This window comes from Monodelphis domestica, chromosome 2 (assembly GCF_027887165.1).
Source record: "Monodelphis domestica isolate mMonDom1 chromosome 2, mMonDom1.pri, whole genome shotgun sequence".
In the NCBI taxonomy this organism is placed as follows: Eukaryota; Metazoa; Chordata; class Mammalia; order Didelphimorphia; family Didelphidae; genus Monodelphis; species Monodelphis domestica.
This window is the reverse complement of record NC_077228.1, coordinates 319,218,719-319,239,927: the sequence shown is the minus strand read 5'-3', so window position 1 is coordinate 319,239,927 and position 21,209 is coordinate 319,218,719. Positions and strand designations below refer to the sequence as shown.

General features: G+C 36.6%; 1 long non-coding RNA gene across 5 annotated transcripts in view; it reads left to right on the top strand.

Moving 5' to 3' along the window:
* Window positions 1–21,209, top strand: part of LOC130457402 (uncharacterized) — a 238,001-nt gene that overhangs the window by 10,091 nt on the left and 206,701 nt on the right. For all 5 annotated transcript variants that reach the window (XR_008916584.1, XR_008916588.1, XR_008916586.1 and 2 more), the window contains exon 2: window positions 13,817–13,903. This is a non-coding gene — a long non-coding RNA (uncharacterized LOC130457402). The remainder of the gene's footprint in view (window positions 1–13,816; window positions 13,904–21,209) is intronic.

The window sequence follows — 21,209 nt, the reverse complement described above, 5'->3', positions numbered from 1 at the left end:
CATAATTTGAGAAATATAAGTTTTTCTTTCACATATCATTAGGATGATTTTTTAATGTTGTAAATCTTATTGAGGAGGCCTGATATAGGATCTTAGGGATTGATAAAATCATCAGTGTTATCCACAAATGAGATAACCTAGAGAATATCACCAGCCACTGCAAATCCCTTTTCTGTTTATAATGTGTACTATACATTCTCCAAGAAGATGACAACAACATTGGCAAGCACATATTATTTATGTGTTGTCTCTCTCAAGGAATCTTTTATGTCTTTAGCAGTTGCATGCAACAGTCCTTGTTGGAAAAGAGACTTGATATCCATATTTTGATCTACTGAATGTTTTTAATAATCAAAATAGGAATCTTTATTCTCAACATTATTTTAGTCAATTGTGTACCTGAAAAAAGTTGACCTACTCTAGAAAATCATTTGTGTGTCTGTTCCTTTTTCATATTTTCCCAAAGAATATATTTTATCAAACTTATAATGATTTGGATAGAGTTTAAGAAAGAAAAGGCAAGTGGGTTAGCAATTACTAATATTCTCTTGAACGCTTTTTGGGGCAATAATAATTCTGTGATTTCCCCCCCAACCAATGGTTCTTTCTTCATTTTGAGACATCTTGAAAATCATGTCTCTTTCAGTTATTTCAAAATTGTGTTGCCTTGGTGTAGATTTCTTTTTCTTGTATTGTTTTAGACCAGATAGTCTTCCAAACTTTATCTTCCTCTGGGCTTTATAGTCTCATATTCCTTTTCACCAATATATTACCCATTCTTTAAAGCACAGCTCCAGTTCTATCTCCTCTAGGAAGACTTTTCTAGTTATTTCCACCAGGATGTCCTATGGGCATCTTTAACTCAATGTGTTACAATAAAAATCATTATCTTTTTTCCCAAGCTCACAAATCCTTAATTCTCTATTTCTGTCAAAGGTGTCATCATGCTTCCAGTCATCACTGTTTGAAACCAAGTAACAATGCTCAACTTTATTCTCCATTATCCCTTATATCCATTCAATTTACAAGTGTTCTTTATTCTCTTTCTACAATATCTCTCACACCATTCCCTTATCTCTTCTTTTATGTCCTCAGCTAGAGGTTCTGATCCTCATTACTTCACCTAGCCCATTGTAATAGTCTCCTAATTTATTTCCCTGCCTTCTTTTCTCCTTTCCCTATTTCTGTCCTTTTTCTAACCCATCTTCCAAGGTGTTGTTGTTATTGTTGGTCAGACATTTCAGTCACATCTGATTCTTCATGACCCCATTTGTGGTTTCCTTGGCAAAGATAGTGGAGTGGTTTATTATTTCCTTCTTCAGCTCATTTTATAGATGAGGAAACTTGGGCAAACAAAGTAAAGTGACTTGCTCAGAGCCAAACAGCTAGTAAGTATCTGAAGCCAGATTTGAACTCAGGAAGATGAGTCTTCCTGACTTTGGAGCTTGGCACTCTACCCACTGTACTACCTAGCTACCTTTCCAAATAACTAACAGATTGCTATTTCTAAAGCATAGTTTTTACCATGTCATTATCCTGCTCAAAAATCCTCAGTAACTTCCTATTGCCTCTAGACTAACATATGAATACTTATTTTTGGTATTTGTATTACTTCATATTCTCACTGCAATCCTCTCTCTAATCTCATTTATCACCCTTTTACATACTCAGCATTACATGACATTCCACCTTACACCTCCATGCTTTTCTCTGATAGTATATTGCCTATTCTTAGGATGCTCTCCCTCCCTCCTTTGCTTTTTAGAATTCTCAGGTTCTAAGGGAATCACTAGGTGATTAGCCAGAAACCATTACCAATCATGCATTTCATGGATAAAATCTTTTACATCATTTCTTTTGTGCAATTTTTCATTGGTAATATCATGCAGACCACTGATACCAACCATTCATTTTTTTATTGCCCATTGCATCACCTGAAATTTTTCTTCTTCTGAGATGGTGCTGTTTCATGATATATAGTCATAGAACAGAAGACAGATGAGGTCCATGTCAGAATGAGGGAGGAGGAGGAAGTATAATGAGTTTGTGCTTGGTTCTCCATCTAGAATATCAGATAGGTGGCATAGTTTCTTCTTCTTTTTTAAAGATTTATAATTTATTTAGGTGGCACATTTCTTACGAAGCTTCAGAATTGTCATTGGCTGTCTGGTCAAGGAATATACATGGTGAAAGACAAATTCCAAAAAGGACTCAAAGAAATGACCTACTTGAAAACAGACAGGAGCAGAGAGGACAGGAAACAATTCCAGGCTCTCAATGCTGATGCAGGAGGAAAGCAGAATGTGGGGGCACTTTTCATGAGGGGAGGGGATGACCCCAGGGTGCTGACCCTTGATCCTTTGAAATAAGTAGGTCGATAGGTATAAGCCTACTTGAGAGTGATGTTGGCACACACCAGGCAGTGTCAATTTCCCAATTCAGTCCTTCCATTACTACTGCCTGACTTAAGAGTGCTTAGTTTAAGTGCTTGGGGATAGCTAGACCATGAAAAGCATTGCATTAAACCAAACCTGATTGTATCATGGACACAAATACCTTCTCTCAGCAACATCTCCTAAAGAGACACAGTAGGTTTAAAATGGAAACTGTAGCCTTACTTTCCTTTCTTCCTTCTGTTAAAGTGAACCCTTTGATTTCTTTCTTTCTTTCTTTCTTTTTTAACCTAAATACTGCAACTTTCTTGACAAGCATAAAAAAGGGAGATTATTTATGGTTTTTATTCTGGCATATATAGATATAGATATAATTTTGGCCACTAATAAATATTAAACAGAGATGTTCCCCCATCCCTGTCCTGTCATCCTCCCACCAGATATCAGTACTTCATTTTTAGACCATCGATAAACTATAGTAATCAATGAATAAGTGTTTTTTGAATAGTTATATTGTGGCCAGCACTGTGCTCAGAAGGCATAGGCCAAGTAATCCTGAGATCTCCATAAATCTTACTTTCTCATAAATTAATAAATCTTAGCTTTTGGAAGTGAATTAAAATTATTTATTGTGGGATATAAAACACATTTTACAAGATACATTTATGAATATCATTTATAGAATGTAATAGGAATAATCCTGGATTTAGATTCATAAGATCTGGATTTAAGTTCTGGTTCCCTCACTTATTGAATCCTTACCTTCAGGCAGCTAGATGGCACAGTGGCCAGATTTATGCAATTTGGAAGACCTGAGTTCAAACTTTGCCTGAGACAGCTCCTAGCTGTGTGATTCTAGATCATTTAACCTCTTTCAACCTTAGTTCCTTCATATATTAAATAAATGCCTACTTCTCAGTGTTATTGGGAGGATTAAATGAGTTAGCATTTTGCAAACTTTAAAGCTATATATAGATGTAAAGTATTAGTATTATTATTAGTCATTCAACAAGCATTTTATTGAGCACTTACTACATACCAGACCCTATGCTTAATGTGGAAGAAGCAAAGAAAGGCCAAAATACCTGAGGAAAACAAAACCTAATCTCTGTTCTCAAGGAGCTCACAATCTAAAGGAGGACAGCATTCAAACAGCAATGTACAGACACGGTATATACCGGATAAACTGGAGACAATCACAGAAGGAAAGCACTAAGATTAAGGACTTTTTGTAGAAGGTAGGATTTGGATTGAGACTTGAAGGGAACCAAAGAAGCCAGTAGGTAAAAACAAAGAGAAAAAGAATTCCAGGAATGAAAGACAGTCAGGGAAAATGTGCAGAGATGGGAAACAGTGTGTCTTGTTCAGGGTACAGCAAGGAGACTGTGTCAATGAATCACATACTACATGCTGATGGGAAGGGGAAGTAAGCAATAAGAAGATTAGACATGTAAGAAGGGACCAGATTATGGAGGACTTTAAAAGAAGGATTTTGTATTTGATTATGGAGAGAATAGGATGCCATTAGAATTTGGAGGGATTATGTGGTTAAGGCTACCTATTAGGAAGATCACTTTGATAGTTGAGTAGAAGATAGAATGGAGAGGGGAGGGATTTGAGGCATGTTACCTGCTGGTTAGCAGACTATGGCATTAGTCTAGCCATGTGGTGATGAGGTCCTGTGCAAGGTGGTGGCATTGGATCTATAGGACAAAAGAGTATATATAAGAAAGATATTGCAATGGTAAAAAAAATAGACTTGACAATTGATTGAATATGAGGGGTGATAGAGTGAAGAGTTAAGGATAACACTTAGGTCCATGTTGGCAAACTTATGGCATGTATGCTGAAGTAAGCTGCTTCCTTCCCCCCTCCATGTGTGCCTGAGAACATTTCTCACATCACCCATTCCCCTGCCATCAGCCCAGTGGGAGCACCTCCTCCCTCCCCTTTCTGGGATAAGACAAGGCTCACATGTGGCATGAGGGTTGCAGTTTGGGCACTTGGTCTCTAAAAGCTTCACCATCACAGACCTATATTATGAAATGGCTCATGAAGTTAGAAAGAGGGGAAGGTTTGTGGGAAAAGATAATGAGTTCAATTTTGGACATAATGAATATATGTTGTCTATGAACCTCCAGTTTGATATGTCCAATACACAATTGAAGGTGTAAGATTGGAGGTCAAGAGAGAGGTTAGGGATGGAGAATTAGACTTGAGAATCATCTACATGCATAATCGAATAATGGACCCTGATAAGATTACCAAGTAAAATGGCATAGAAAGAAAAGAGAGGTTGGCCAAAAATTTATTAAATCCTTACTAGAATGTGCCAGGCTCTGGCATATAAGTACTGGGAATATAAAAGGCAAACATAACCCCTCCATCCTCATGGAAATCTGATTTTTAAAAACTATTTTATTTTCCCCAATTACATGTAAAAACAATTTTTAACATTCATTAAACATTTTTTTTGAGTTCCAAATTTTCTTCCTCCTTCTTACCCTTCTTCCTTTCCCATTCCCTGAGATGGTAAGCAAGAGCTAACAATGTAATAGACCCTGTAAGTCTCCTTTTCCCCCCTTTCTAAATATACCCTTCAACTTTTCCTTATGGGGCAAGACTGATATGAATTTGAAATGCCAATAAATGTAAGAATCACACTTTTAAAAGTGAAATTTGAAACTCCTGGATTCTATTTAAATGTGATAATACTGGGAAAGTCCTTAGACCAGTACCTCTCATGCATAGGAGTTAAATAATTTCCTTTCCTTCCTCGCTTCCTCCCTTCCTCCTTCTTTTCTCCCTTCTTTCCTCCCTTTCCCTCTCTTCCCCTCATCTTCTTTCCCTGCCTCCCCCTTAATTTCTTTCAAAAAGAAACATAAGGGGGTAGCTGGGTGGCTCAGTGGATTGAGAGCCAAGCCTAGAGATTAGAGGTCCTAGATACAAATCTGACCTCAGATACTTCCCAGCTGTGTGACCCTGGGCAAGTCACTTAACCCCCAATCTCTAGCCCTTACTGCTCCTCTGCCTTAGAACCTATACACAGTAGTGATTCTAAGACAAAAGGTACGGGTTTAAAAAAAAAAGAAAAGAAACATAATACAAATGTATTCTATATTTATATATACTATGTATATGTATACTATGTATCTTAGCACCATGCTAAGTGCAGTACATGACAAAAAAGGCCAAAACACTGTCTCTGCTTACATTTTTTTTAAACCCTTACCTTCTGTTTTGGAGTCAATGCTGTGTATTGGCTCCAAGGCAGAAGAGTGGTAAGGGCTAGGCAATGGGGGTCAAGTGACTTGCCCAGGGTCACACAGCTGGGAAGTGTCTGAGGACAGATTTGAACCTAGGACCTCCCCTCTCTAGGACTGGCTCTCAATCCATTGAGCTACCCTGCTGCCCCTTCTGCTAACATTTTAAGGGGGCAGGAAAACATGTAAATCATATGTACCTATAAGGTACAGTACACAGAATGTTAGACTTGGAGTGGGGAAAATCTGGGAATAAAGACATTTATTAATCATTTGACTCTGGGCAAGTCACTCAATTGCTCTCTGCTTCAGTTTCCTTATCTGTAAAATGGGGGATCCTATAGCACTGATATTCCAGGGCTATTGTGAAGAAACAGATAATATTTTTTTAAGCACTTTGCAAAACTTAAAGTGATATATAAAGGCTTGCTGCTGCTGCTACTGATTTTAGAGAGAAGACATCAGGAAGGAATGAGGTAGGAGCTAACTTGAACTGAGTCTTGAAGGATTCCCTGGAAGCTGAGTCAAAAGAGGAAAGGTAGTAGTTTAGGCCTGGGGATAAGCCAGAGTAAAGGTAAGGAGTTGGGAAATGGAGTGTTTTGTACTAGAAAGAGCAAATCAGTCTCTGAAGAGGAATTGATTGTAGAAAGGAGGGAAATGAAAGAAGGAGACTAGAGAAGTCATAAAGCACTGCAGCAAGAAGCAGACAGCCAAATTGAGAAGGAGGGAATTGTTTAAAATGACCAGATGTGGAACCTAGGGCAAAAAATAGTTAAGTTAAAAAAATCAAAATAAATACTTAAAGCGACTTGCCCAGGGTCAGATAGCTAGTAAGTGTCTGAGACTGAATTAGAATTCAGATCTTCTGGACACCAGGCCCAGCACTCTATCCAAAGCCTTCTAGCTGTAACCCATAGGTGCTTAATAAATGCTATTATTTATAGATTCACATGGATGAGATACTGGAGAACATATTAAGTAGCCCAGCTTTCATGGGTGATTAATGGATTAATTTGTTGTTAGCTTATTGTTGTTTTACCTTGAATTATAGAACTAGTTCCTTAATCATTTCCTGCACATCATGGAGAGCTTAGAGCTGTTTTTGTGTGAACTTGTTTTGTTGCTTTGGAAGATGAGCCACTTACTTCCATGCTTCACCAAATCAAGGCTTAAGAACTGGAGGTTTGCTCATTTTAATAGTTATACTAGCAGACATTTATATAAACTTGGAAACTTGACTCAATTTCTAGTAATGGCTTATGCTAGCTTAGGTTCCTTTGTGGTGAATCTAGTTTTTATGTGTAGTGTGTGGGACTTCCCTCTCATGTACAGATTTCCTGAAAAGGCATCCCAGGTATACTTTGGGGTCTACATCTAAGCAAGACCACAACACAGCCCCCATTGATGTGTTTGCCTTTATGACTTAGAAACTACAATTAGTTCATAGCAAAAGCCATTTCATGAAATTGTATATGGAGAAAAGCAGTGATAGAACATTTTTTTCCCACTGACCTGGGATATACCATTCCACAAATACACATACTGTCCATGGAAAGAGTGGGCCTACTTAAGAATTCAATGTTAGGAAGTACACAAATACAGAACATATGTGACTGGCACAGAAGTATAGAGTAGCATAGATATATGAAACATATATGAGCAGCTACACACAGAGAACACAAGTAACTAAGTGATGAATATGAAGAAGCACACATTTAGGGTATAGATATTGTTTGGAAAAATCCATGGAAGGGCAGCTCATACTGAGGATATCTTCTGGTGATGTTACTGTCTTGTGTTCACTGTTGTTTGAACCTCACTGTTGCCTGAAGCTGTACCAGGAGTTACTTCTGAGCAGAATGTGGCATTGTTTTTATTCTTATTATTATCAACTTTCTCTCTGCTACCAGCTCAAAGACTTCATCTTTTTTAGGGTGTCCATTGACAATTCCTTTTGCTGCCTTCTAGGTTGCAGTAACAAGACAACTTCTTCCAGCAAAAAGGCAGACTAATAAGTATGTAATCAGTTGTGGAGAGTCCTAAACCACCCATACCGATTCACAAATTTTATTATAATCTCTGTTTGGATAATTACCAGGGCTATAACACTTCTCTGCAGACAACTCTTAAATCTATAAATCCAACCCTGTTCCGTCTTATCTATAACCTCACATTGCCTATGTGGCATCTTGAAATGGTTGTCATGAAATCATATCAAACTCAACAAATTTGATGTTAGACAATAATCACAAATTTGTAATGGAATATTTTCCATCCAGTTTTAACTATCATTTGTGGATGAAAAAGCAACTTGCCAAATAAGTCAATTTTTGGTAATGAATTCATTCTCTAATAGTCTACTAAAGAACTAAATTGTTTTGTGACAGTGGTCACCTGTTCTCATTTATTCAGTTCCAATGAAGATGATATTAGAGGCTGAACATCTGAGTACCAGTGCAATATTAACTATTTTAACAGTTCAAAAAATCCAAATGCCTCTTCCCTATAAACTTAATACATAATTTAACATAATATTTGTTCCATTATCTCAATGTCTTCCAGAGTGTTCTGAAAAGGTCCAGTCTTCATGAAAGGAAACATTCAAGTTGAAGCCCAGAAATGGAAATTATTTCAATAATTTCAATGTTAGATGGTTAGATAGCATTTTTAAAGGTTATCTCAAGAGTGAGGTAGTTAGCAGCTAAAGATGACATTCTTCATTATTTTAGCAGTTCAAGGTCCAATGAAAATATCTTTCCATGTGATTTCAACAAAACCATACTAAACAAGAAATCTTTCTTTGTGCAAAAATGTTCTACTTGTTCTAAGGAATAAAAGTGCCTTGTTATTTTAGAGGAAAAAAGTCAATTAAATTATGCAATCAGTAATATAAAAGTGAACTATAGAAAAAGAGTAGTGTTCTTTGAAGCCATTCTATCATATGAAATGAATACTATGGGGCAGGGGTTCTTGATCTGGGGTCCACAGTCTTGTTTTATTTTTTAAATTTAAATTTTAATAGCTATGTTTCAATATAATTTGTTTCTTTTGCATTTTGTTTTATGCCTTTAAAAACACAATCCTGAAAAGAAATTCTGGGCTTCACTGGGCGGGAGTGGGGGGGGCAGTTGTGAGGGGGGCGCAAAGCAGGGCATGATATACCAAAACTTTGAGAATCTCTGCTTTAGGGGATTAAAATTCAATTCAGTTCAATAAACATGTATTAAACATCCATATTGTACAAGCCTCTTTGCTATATACTAGTGAGATCAAGAAAGAGATAAGCTCTAGAATTTATGGTTGTTGTTTAGTGGTTTTTCAATCGATTCTTCATGACTACATTTGGAATTTTCTTTTCAAGGATACTGAAATGGTTTGTGAATTCCTTCTCTAGTTCATTTTACATATGAGGCAACTGAGGCAAAGAGTATTAAGTGACTTGCCCAGCATCACACAGCCAGTATGTGTCTGAGGCAAGATTTGAACTCAGGGAGATGAGTCTTCCTGACTCCAGGCACAGTACTCTATGTACTGTGATACCTACTCTTCTAGCATTTGTAGTACAGTGGATAAAAAGGGCACTGGATTTAGAACCAAGAAGCACCCTTTGAAACTCAGCTCTGTTACCTTATTACCTGTTGTGACTTCAGTCAGGTTATTTTCCATCTTTACACTTCCCTTTCTTCATATGAAAAAAGAGGTGTCAGTCTAGGTGATAATATCCCTTCCAAACTTTGATCCTATGATCCTTTGTAACAATACCTGTCCTCTAGAAATTTTCTCTGAATAGCCAAGAACTTGGTTAGTTCCTCAACAAACTCCAAAATTGGCTCATTTGCAGGTAATCTGATAATCAGGAAAGGTCTTAGGTTGCTGTTATCTCCTATTTCAGGGTTCATTCTTCCAGTTTTGGAGGTCTGGAATCTCAATGATTACCTCATCCAGAGATGATTGAGCCCAGAGAAAAAAACTGCCTTTACTCAAATTCAGAGGAGCCTTATTTTAATGCTTTGCAGCGAAAAATATCCTTTTCCTGTAGGAAATCCTAATTAGGAAATGAAATTTAAAGCAGAAGTCTACTGGTATCCATTCTTTCAAGTACCTATTATGGATGAGCCACTCTTCTAGGTGTTGTGGGAGATACAAAGATAAAGGAAATAGTTCTAGGCCTTAGGGGGTCTAATAAGAGGACAAGACAAATACACAAATGACACAAGACAGTAATCATTAATGTAAGGCAGACCATGAAGAAAGAGTTGTGTAGTGGAAAGAATAGTGACCTTGGAGTCAGAAGGCCTGGGTGAACTTTAATAAATAGCTTAAGCTCTCTCAGTAGTGGGAGACCTAGTAGAAAGAGATTTTACATTGGAATCAGAAAGACCTAATTTCAAGTCCTGCTTCTAAAACCTATTGTCTGTGTGATCCTGGATAAGTCCCTTCACCTCTCATTGCTCTACGCAATTCTCTAAGACTTTCAGTCTCAGGGAAGAAGCCAACCTACTTTGGTAGGGGGAGTTTCTGCACCTAAGATTTCCTTGTCCTGAAGAAATCACAGTTCCATCCCAATGGTGTTCTTAGTCCTACCCCACTACTAATCTTATAAGATTTTTGTTAGGATTAAAAGAGAGAATGTATGCCCAAGTTCTTGATCTTTGTGCTGTATTTGCTATTGGTATTATTATAGAGAGGCAGTGGTCATAGCATATAGAGGATTGGACTTAGTATTAGGATTCCTCTAATAGTAGCTTGGTAAATCCATTCCTCATTCCTTTCCAGGGTGTGTGCTTGAAGGGGACTTATGTTATGTGTGCTGGATACAATTGGAAGAAAGTCCCTAATCATACTCCCCCTCCCTTCTCGCCTTTCTTTTTTTAGGAACAAGCTCCCTCAGCAGTCCCCCATAAGCCCACTTTTTATCCCCTCCTCTACTCCACATAGGTTAAATCTACCCTGCAACTGGACTCAAGGTGAAGGTGTGTACGAGGCTGATTGGGTTTTGAGGGGTGTGCATGAGCACGGAAAAGGGACAGGATTGGATGTTAGACTGTGAGCTCCTCAATGTACAAGGAACCTCCCCCCTGAAATATATGTAAATACCTGCCTTAAGCTCAGCAGGTGCCTCCCAACAGAGTTACACCTCTGTTATGGACTCTGCCCTATACTGGTAAGAGTAATAAATTGGTTTGCTGCTTTGTGATCTCAAAGTTTTGTTCTTTGTTTTTTTCATTTTGAGTCAGTGGGCTCCTGTCTCACACACTCTGGGCTTGCTCAACCTTGCCACAAGAATGTCTTAAACTTGGAAGTTCATTCCAATTCATATATTACAAGTATATTTTTTCCCTATGGTTAAATGGCTCCTTCCAGAACCTCCACTTACCCAGGACAGGTGGCTGGTCATGTCTCATTTCCTTCCAGTCTGTACTCTAAACTCTTGTCTACAACTACCTTCCTCAACCTTCTATTCCTCTTCCCCTCTTTCAGCTTCTTTTTTATGTTGCCTTCTCCCATTCAAGTGTAAGCTCTTTGAGGGCAGGGACTATCCTTTTTAAAAATTATTTGTATTCCCAGCTACTTAGCCCAGTGCTTGGCCCTTAGCAAGCACTTAACAAATGCTTGGACTACAATGATAAACTATAGTCAGGTTGTGACCTGCATCTGTTCCCAAGCTAAGAAAATCATAAGTTAGTGGTTGTATGTTTTGCTGGTTCAGGATAGGAAGAGACAGCTATGGATGTGAGGACTGGGGCTGCTTTAATAATGTAGAAGATAACTGGAGCTTGAAGGATTAGGTAGGAATCCAAAAGGAGACAATGAAGGACATTCTTGAAAGAAGGTATAACATGAGTTCTAAAGACTTGCCCATTTTAGGGATTTGGGCTAGATATTTCTCCCCCCCCCCTTTAAAAAATACTGTTTATTTTTAACAGTCTTTTAAATTTTTAAAATTCTAACTTCTTTCCCTTCCTCTCACCCTTCCTCCACTCTTTAAGAAGGCAAGCTATATGATATAAATTATACATGTGAAATCAATTTTCATATTAGTCATTAGCAAAAAAAAAGCAAATAATTTGAAGAAGAAAATTTGATTTTCACTTCAGGTCCATTAGCTTTTTCTCTGGAGGTGGGTAACATTTTTCCTCATGAGTCTTTTGAAATTGTTTATTATCATTATATTGATCAAAATAACCAAGTCTTTCATAATTGATCATTGTTACATGATTGTTATTACTGTATACAAAGTTGTTCTAGTTCTGCTCACTTCACTTTGTATCAATTCACATAGGTTTTCACATGGTTTTTGAAAAGCACCTCCCTCATCATTCCTTATAGCACAATAGAACTCCATCACAATCATATGCCACAACTTGTTCAGCCATTCCCCAATTGATGGGCATCCCCCCTGTTCCAAATTATTTGCCACCATAAAATTGAATTGCTATAGATATTTTTGTACAGATGAGTCCTTTTCTTTTCTTTTCTTTTTCTTTTTTTTTGGTCTTTTTTGGGAGACAGACCTGATGGTGATCTTTATGGGTCAAAGGGTGTTCGCAGTTTGGAGCTTCAAAATGATTAGAGCTGTTCACAACTCCACCTACAGTGTGTTGTTACAGATAAAAGAGTGGTTGACTTAAACTGTGACTGCGAAGATGTGTAAATAGCCAAACTGTAAGGTTTTGGCCACATTGGTAAAGATAATTTTTTGTGTCTTGATTTTATATTAAAAAAACAAAGTGGTCGCCTTGGGAAAATTCCCAAAATATGAAATACCCAAGTCAGCTGGGTTTTTATGGAGATTTTAATTAATACAAATAAGGAATTAAGGAAAGGGAGAGAGAGTAAGAGGAAATAATGAGAAAAGGGCTAGGCCAGCCTAGGCCAGCCTAGGCCTAAGCCTTAAGAGAGAGATCAGTCAGTCTTTTATCAACTCACCACAAGATTTGTCCCAAGCAAGATTCTAGTGTTCAGAGAGACCCAGCTACTTCAACTAGTCCAAGCTCCAACTCAGCTACCAAAGCTGAATTAATTTCAGCCACCAAGAGCGAGACCAGCCTCCAATTCAGCTCCAAAGCTGAATTCCCTTTAGAGGCCTTTCTGACCTCCTTTTAAAGAGAATTTTCTCCTATGTCACCTCCCCTAAATTTCTACATCTACCAATCACAGTAGACATTTTCCAAAGGACTGACCATTCTTAATTCACACCTGAGTAGACTAAAATTTTTGAGTAATTCACACCTGAGTAGACTAATCTTGTCCTTTGCAAGTTGCCTGATTACTTTGATCTTCATAGTTACTTAGCACCCCTTTGTATTAGATCTAAAAATAGACCTAGCTCAAGGGTTCTTGCTTCACTTTAAGTATGGGTTGGGGACTTTTCATTGTTCAATCAGGAGTTTACAACTTTATCTTCCCCTAAAGTATGCCTAAGTATGGGTGGAGTAATGTTAGAGTTCCCACCTACGTTCCTGACTAAGTCCCTTCATTGAAAAATAAGGGGATAGCAGCCTTAATCAAAAATGTTCTAAGGTAGAGTCTGAGAATTTTTTAAGATTCACAAGTCTGAGAGATTTTAATATTCACAGTGTTAATAGGACTAGATAGTTAAAAAAACAAAACAAAACAAATCAACAACCCTTACCTTCTGACTTAGTATTGATTCTGAGACAAAAGAGTGGCAAGGGCTAGACAACTGAGGGTCAGTGCCCAAGGTCACCCAGGGTCACCCAGCTAGGAAGTGACTGAGGCCAGGTTTGAACCCAAGTCCTTCAGACTCAAGGCTTGGCAGTCTATCTACTATGCTACCTAGCTCCCCCAGGAATAAATAGTTCTAAGGTCTCTTCTAAATCTAGATTTCTGATGATTTATGATCCTATAAGGAAGGTGATGAGTTTGATTTTCAAAATGGTAAATAGGAGATGATTGATAGAAATACAACTTTAGATTGGTGAGCAGATTGTTGTAAAAGTACTGCAACTCAGTGAAGCAGTGAGCAGTAAACATATGGGTTTTAGAATCATTCATGTAGTGTTGATGGTTGAAGTCATGAAAAAGACCAAAATTATCATTTGAACTGAGAGTGCAAATGCATTTTTCAAACCATGTTATATTTCAGACTAGGAAAATATCAAATTTCTGTATTGTTTTTCACTCTGCCTTGAACAGATTCAGCTGAGAAGTTGATGATGACTCAAATGGCAGGATCAGAAGGAAGAAGGCTGGGGAAGTAGAGACAATATTCTGGCATAAAGAGTGAGTTTTTGTATTTTTAAGTTTTAAGACTAATTAATTTGAAATAAATGAAAAATGGACTTCTTAAAAGCACTTATTGTCAGGCATTTTGATAAATACCAGGGATATAAATACAAAAAGCAAGATAGTCTCTTATCTTTATGGAGCTTGTATTCTAAGATTTGAATTCAAATCCAGACTAAGACACTTAATAGCTGTTTGACCCTAGGTAAATCAATTGACCCTTTTTCATCCAGTTTCTTCTTCTGTAAAATGAGCTGGACAAGGAACTGGCAAATCACTCTAGTATCTTTGCCAAGAAAATCCAAGTGTCATACATAGTCAGATAGGCCTGAAATGATTAAACAACAACAACCAAGAATTCTAATAGGGAAGATATTATATGATATATAAGTGCATGGTGGTGGTTAGAGAGAGGTAGTTTGGTCAGGGAAGTCAGAAGGTTAGTAAGTAGCAAAAGTCTATAACTGCCCATACCCAACAAATGAGAAAGGCAGAGCCTAGATGGTGGGTATAGTGGCAGGAACCTTCTGAACTCCTTCCAATCATTCATCACAAAGAGTCTCTAAAGGACAGAAATCAAAAAGGGGCTCTCCTACTAGAGACAGCATTAAAGGTAGGTATTAAGTGGGGATTCCCAGTCTATAAGGGGGCAAAACTGCACTAATCAAAATGCAAGCTGATTGCCTCTCCCCCATACCACCTACTGTACCAGAGTTAGAGCAAGGACCAGAGCAATCTCTAAATTCTCAGGGACTTACCCATGAAGGCAATGTCAGACCTTGGCAGCAAGACTCGAGGCAAAAGAATATGAAGCTTGGGCAACCTAGTGTAGAGCTTGGGCAGAAACACAAGTGGCCACAGCCAAGATAGCAGGGGCTGGAAAGATAGCCGCAGGGCAAAATGCTTTAAAGCTCACTATACAAAGAACATCACAGATCTACCTGCCTTCATTCAGGCTTCTGACAGGGAAGGGAACATATTACCAAGACAAAGCCTTGAGAGACAGAAGCTAAGAAATCAATGACTACTAAAATGCAGGAATCCCAATCTACTAGGGGAAAAAGATGTAAGCAACAGCAAAAAAAAAACAAAAAAAAACTCTTGATGGAATAATTTCTATGGAGACAAAGAGCAAAATATAGAAGCAACATCAGAGATTGTAAAACAAGCAAACACATTTAAACTTTCCAAAAAAAAAATGGAAGTTAATCACACATTCTCAAGGAACTAAAAAAGGAGTTCAAGAACCAAATAAGAAAGATAGACAAAAAAATGGGAAGAAAAGTGGGAAAAAGAAATGAAAGTAATACAAAAAGAAAATAACTGCTTTAAAGACAAAATTTCCCAAATGGAAAAAGAGGCACAGAAATCATATGAATTAATAACAAATTGGAGACCAGAAATGACCTGCTGGAAGCCATGTAAAGCAGAATAGACCAAACCAAAAAAGAAAATCAAAAGATCACAATTGGAAATCAGTCTTTAAAGACTAGAATTGGGCAAGTAGAAGCTAATGATCTCATGAGACTGTAAGAATTAATAAAGCAAAATCAAAAGAATGAAAAAATAGAAGGAAACATGAAATGTCTCATTGAAAAGACAGCTGACTGAGAAAAACAGATCTAGAAGAAATGATCTGAGAATTATTGGTTTACTTGAAAGCCTGGAGCAATAACAAACAAACAAAAAAAGCCTTGATATTATATTACAAGAAATTATCCAAGAAAACTGCACTGATATTCTTAAAAAGAGGATAAAATAGACATTCAAAGAATTCATAGATCACCCCCTACATTAAATCCCCCAAAGATAACCCCTAGGAATGTTATAGCCAAATTGAAGAGCTTCTAGGCCATTGAGAAAATATTACAAGGGGTCAGAAAAAGACAATTCAGATATCAAGGAGTCCCAGCCAGAATTACAAAGGATCTGGCAGTTTCCATAATAAAGGACTACAAGTCTTGGAATATGATATTCAGGAAGGCAAGAGAACTGTGTCTATAACCAAGAATCACCTACCCATCAAAACTGACTATCTACTTTCAGGGGAAAGTATGGGCATTTAATAAAATAGAATATTTCCAAAAGAAAAGACCATAACTAAATGGAAAATTTGATGTCCAAAGACAAGAGAACCATAAAAGGTAAACAATAAAGAGGGGAAAAAATTAAGGTTTTCAATAAGGTCAAATTAATTATATTCCTATATGGAAAATAATATCTATAACTTTAAATTGCTTTCATTATCATAGTAGATAGAAGAAATATTCATTGGCAGACATTCTGGTATTAAGCTGTTTAAAATGTTATGTAAAAAATTGTGGCAGACAAAAAAGAGGATGGTACTAGGAGAAACTTGAAGGAAGAAACAAAATAGGATAAATTATACAACATGAAGAGGTGCATGGGTGTGGGGGTAACGAATACTATTTTAATAAGGGAAGAAAAGGAGTGGTAATAGGTAATACTTAATTCTCAGTGGAATCAGTTCTGAGAGGGAAGAGCATCTAGATCATTTGGGGATTAGAATTCTATCTTACCCTACTGAGAAGTTGAAAGGGAACAACAAAGTGGGTTATTGGGGCAGGAAGTATTAAAAGGGAGGGAAAAGTTAGGGGGGGTACAATTAATAGACCTTAAGGAAAAAAAGAGAAATAAGATGGGAGGTAGAAGGAAGGAAAGCAAAGTAATGATGTGGAAAAGGGGAACTGATTAAAAGCAAAACACTGATGTAGAAAGAAATAGTGAAAGAAGAAAGGGCAGGACTAAAACAGGAAATCAAAATGATGGGGAATGCACAGGTGTCAATCATAATTTTGAATGTGAATGGTATGAACTCACCCATAAAACAGAAGCAGATAGCAGAGTCAATTAAAAACCCAAATTCTACCATATGTTTTCTATAAGAAACATACATAATGCAGGTAGACACACACACACAGAGTAACGGTAATAGGCTGGAGCAGAATTTATTAGGCATCAACTGAGAAAAAGAAGGCAGGAGTCTCAATCATGATATCTGACAAAGCCACAGTAAAAATAGATCTGATTAAAAGAGATAAGAAATGTAATTACATCCTGATAAAAGGCAGTGTAAATAATGAAGAAACATCACTACTCAATATGTATGTATCAAATGGTATAGCATCTAGATTTTTTAAAGGAGAAACTATTGGAGCTTAGGGAGGAAATAGGTAGTAAAACTATACTTGTGGGAGATTTCAATTTCCCTCTATTAGATCTAGATAAATCAAACCAAAGTAAAATAACAAAGAGGTAAGAGATGTGAATGAAGTCTTGGAAAAATTAGAGTTAATAGATATATGGAGTAAAGTAATTAGGGATAAAAAAGAATATACCTTCTTTTTAGCAACACATGCTACATTCACAAAGACTGACCATGTACTAGGACATAAAAACATTTCAAACAAATAAAAAAGCAGAAATAATAAATTAAACCTTTTCAGATCATAATACATTAAAAATCATAATTAGTAAGGGTACTGAAGAGACAAATCAAAAATTAGTTGGAATTAAATAATGTGATTCTCCAAAATTGGTTGGTTAAAGTACAAATCATAGAAACAATAATTTAATTGAACAGAATGACAATGAGGAAACAACATATCAAATTCTTTTTCGTCTACAACAAAAGCAGTACTCAGGGGAAAATGTATATCCCTGAGTGCCCATATTAATAAAAAAGAGAAAGAGAAGATTAATGGATTTGACATGAAAATAAAAAAAAAACTAGAAAAAGAAGAAATTAAAAACCTTTAGATGAAGACCAAATTGAAAATCCTGAAAATCAAAGGAGAAATTAATAAAATTGAAAGTGAAAGAACTATTGAACTAATAAATAAGACTAAGAGCTGGTATCTTGAAAAAACAAATAATATAGGTAAAGTATTGGTTAATCTAATTAAGAAAAAGAAAGAAGAGAATCAAATTAATAGTATCAAAGATGAAAAGGGAGATCTCACCTCTAAAGAAAAGGAAATTAAGATAATTATTAAAACTATTTTGCCCAATTATATGGCAATAAGTAAGGAAATATAGGTGAAATTGATGAATATTTACAAAAATATAAACTGCCTAGAGTAACAGATGAGGAAATAGAATACTTAAATAATCCCATATCAGAAAAAGAAATTGAGTAAACTATCAAAGAACTCCCTAAGGAAAAAATAACCAGGGCCAGATGGATTCTGTAGGATTTAAAATTAATGTGCAACACTCCAAGTATTATTTTTATAAAGTTTATTATCTGATAAAATAGAACCATGTGACTAAGTTTTTCTACCTGCTTAAGATGCCTGTTCTACTGAAGTTGCAACAGGAAGGAAAAGAGGCTGAGAGATGGCCTTCAACCCAATTTATATCCTGTCTATGTCAGTAGGTAATGAGAGGAGGTGAGTGGAGTTCTGGGAATTGTAGTTTTTAGGGTAACATTCTAATTACACAATCTTCCCTGAGATCCTTTGAAAGACTAGTTTGCCCAATGGATTTTTTAAACATAGCCAACTTATAAATTATAATAATTTGGGGATTAAAGGGAAAGAGAAGAAAATGAATGATTGCTAGGCTCATTGATAAAAAGCCAATTGAGGGCAGTCCCTTTTGGCATAAGAGTATACATACAAAATAAATGTGTTATAACCCTCTCCCCCCCCCCCCAATTCAATTTTAGTACAACCCAAAGTTCATTCTTTTGGTGCAGTGTGAGGTTTCTGCAGGTATCTCCATGGTGTCTTTCCCAAGCAATTCACTTCCTGGATTCTGGGAAGTAGCAAGTTTCTTAACTTTACAAAACTAGAATTTTATGACAATTATATAATCCCCCTGAGGAGGGTGTTGACAAACACATGGATCAACTCAGGATTCATTAATTTTCACTAAGAAAACAGCTTTGTAAAAAAAGTAGTATAGCAGCTAATTCAAGAAAATCTTTTGTGTCCAAAATGTTATTAATAATCTAGATCATTTAAGCCCAAAGACCCCAGCTTTTGGGACCAAAACCCACTATGTGATAAAAACTGCTGGGAAAATTAGAAGACAATATGGGAGAGATTAGGTTTGGATCAATATCTCACACCCTACACCAAGATAAACTCAGAATGGGTGAATGACTTGAATATAAAGAGAAACTATAAGCAAATTAGGTGAACACAGAATAGTATACATGTCATATCTTTGAGAAAGGAAAGACATTAAAACCAAGCAAGATCTAGAAAAAAAAATCACAAAATGTAAAATCAGTAATTTTGATTATATCATATTAAAAAGTTTTTGTACAAATAAAACCAATGCAACCAAAATTAGAAGGGAAGCAACAAATTGGGAAGCAATCTTCATAAAATAAAACCTCTGACAAAGGTCTAATTACTCAAATTTATAAGGAGCTAAACCAATTGTATAAAAATCAAGTCATTCTCTAATTGATAAATGGGCAAGGGACATGAATAGGAAATTTTCAGTTAAAGAAATCAAAAGTATCAATAAACACATGAAAAAGTGTTCTAAATCTCATAATCAGAGAGATACAAATCAAAACAACTCTGAGGTATCACCTCACACCAAGCAGATTGGCTAACATGACAGCAATGGAAAGTAATGAATGCTGGAGGGGATGTGGCAAAGTTGGGACATTAATGAATTGTTGGTGGAGTTGTGAATTAATCCAACCATTCTGGAGGTCAATTTGGAACTATGCCCAAAGGGCACTAAAAGACCATCTGCCCTTTGATCCAGTCATAGTACTGCTGGGTTTGTACCCCAAAGAGATGATAAGGAAAAATCCTTGTACAAGAATATTCATATCTGTGCTCTTTGTGGTGGCCAAAAATTGGAAAATGAGAGGGTGCTTTCCAATTGGGGAATGGCTGAACAAATTGTGGTATATGATGGTGATGTAATACTATTGTGTTCAAAGGAATAATAAACTGGAGGAATTCCATGGGAACTGGAATGACCTTCAGGAATTGATACAGAATGAAAGGAGCAGAACCAGTAGAACATTGCACACAGAGACCAATAAACTGTTGTAATCAAATGTAATGGACTTCTCCATTAGTGGCAATGCAGTGATACTGAGCAACTTGGAGGGATCTTTGAGAAAAAAACACTATCCACATTCATAGGAAAAACTGTGGGAGTAGAAAAACAAAAGAAAAACAACTGCTTGAATACATGGGTCGAGGGGATATGACTGGGGTTATAGACTCTAAATGAACATTCTAATGCAAACACCAACAAAATGGAAATAGGTTCTGATCAAGGACACATGTAATACTCAATGAAATTGCATGTCAGCTGTGGGAAGGATGGGGGGGAAGGAGGGAAATAATATAACTCTTGTAATCAAGGAATAATATTTTAAATTGACTAAATAAATTATTTTTAAAAAAGAATCTAGGTCATTCTGGTGAAGGTAGATTAAGCTGAAGAATAAAAAATCATCCAGAAGCTACTTAGCCTTCAAGGGAAATTCTCCCTCTTAGGAGCCATGCAGGGGTACCATGCCCCCTAGGAGAACCTTCCTAGCTCCTCTGGTATGAGACTGTAACAGCAGTAAAAGGCTTTGTCTTTATGCCTCATCCATTAAATGTTTACAAATGTGAAGGTGGGGATTAGTGCCATAGCAGTTTACTTCATCTACTAAATGGACCCTTACCTCTGGTTATAAACAACTCAAAGATATTTTTACAATGGTATCTTCTCCGTCATGTGCGGAAGTACAAATAAAGACAATATAAAAGCACATATAACTAATTGTCAAGACACATTAATTTAAAGTGACATAGTTAACAAAACTCAACAAAGGAAATACAATCTTAAAAACAAGCAATCAGAATATACAATATATGGAACAGGATACAGGCGCTGAATTCAAGAGTCCTTTATTCCAATTCTGATACAGAGACTTTTATAAAACAATGGAGTTTTAAAAGGCTTAATAATCCACCTCCAGACTCTTTAAGGTTCTTTCCCTTCCCCAGGATCATTATCCATTTAGATTCTTTTTGTCTCACCTCTGGGATCTCCCAAAGTGAGGGAGAATTCTATGATGAACATAGTGTGGAGGAATTCCATATTGTAGAGACTGGGCAGGCCAGAATGGCAAGGGGGTATAGGGAGATGAATTTCTCCCCTGAATTGTAGGATTACCCAAGCTAATTGCAAGAACCAGTGTACCCAGGAACAGTAGTAAGAGAAGATACTCAAAACCTTTGAGCTGTTCCAGCTCTGTAATGCTCTCCTGAAATAGGAGCTGTTTGGGATAGGTAATGCACTGCTATTTCAT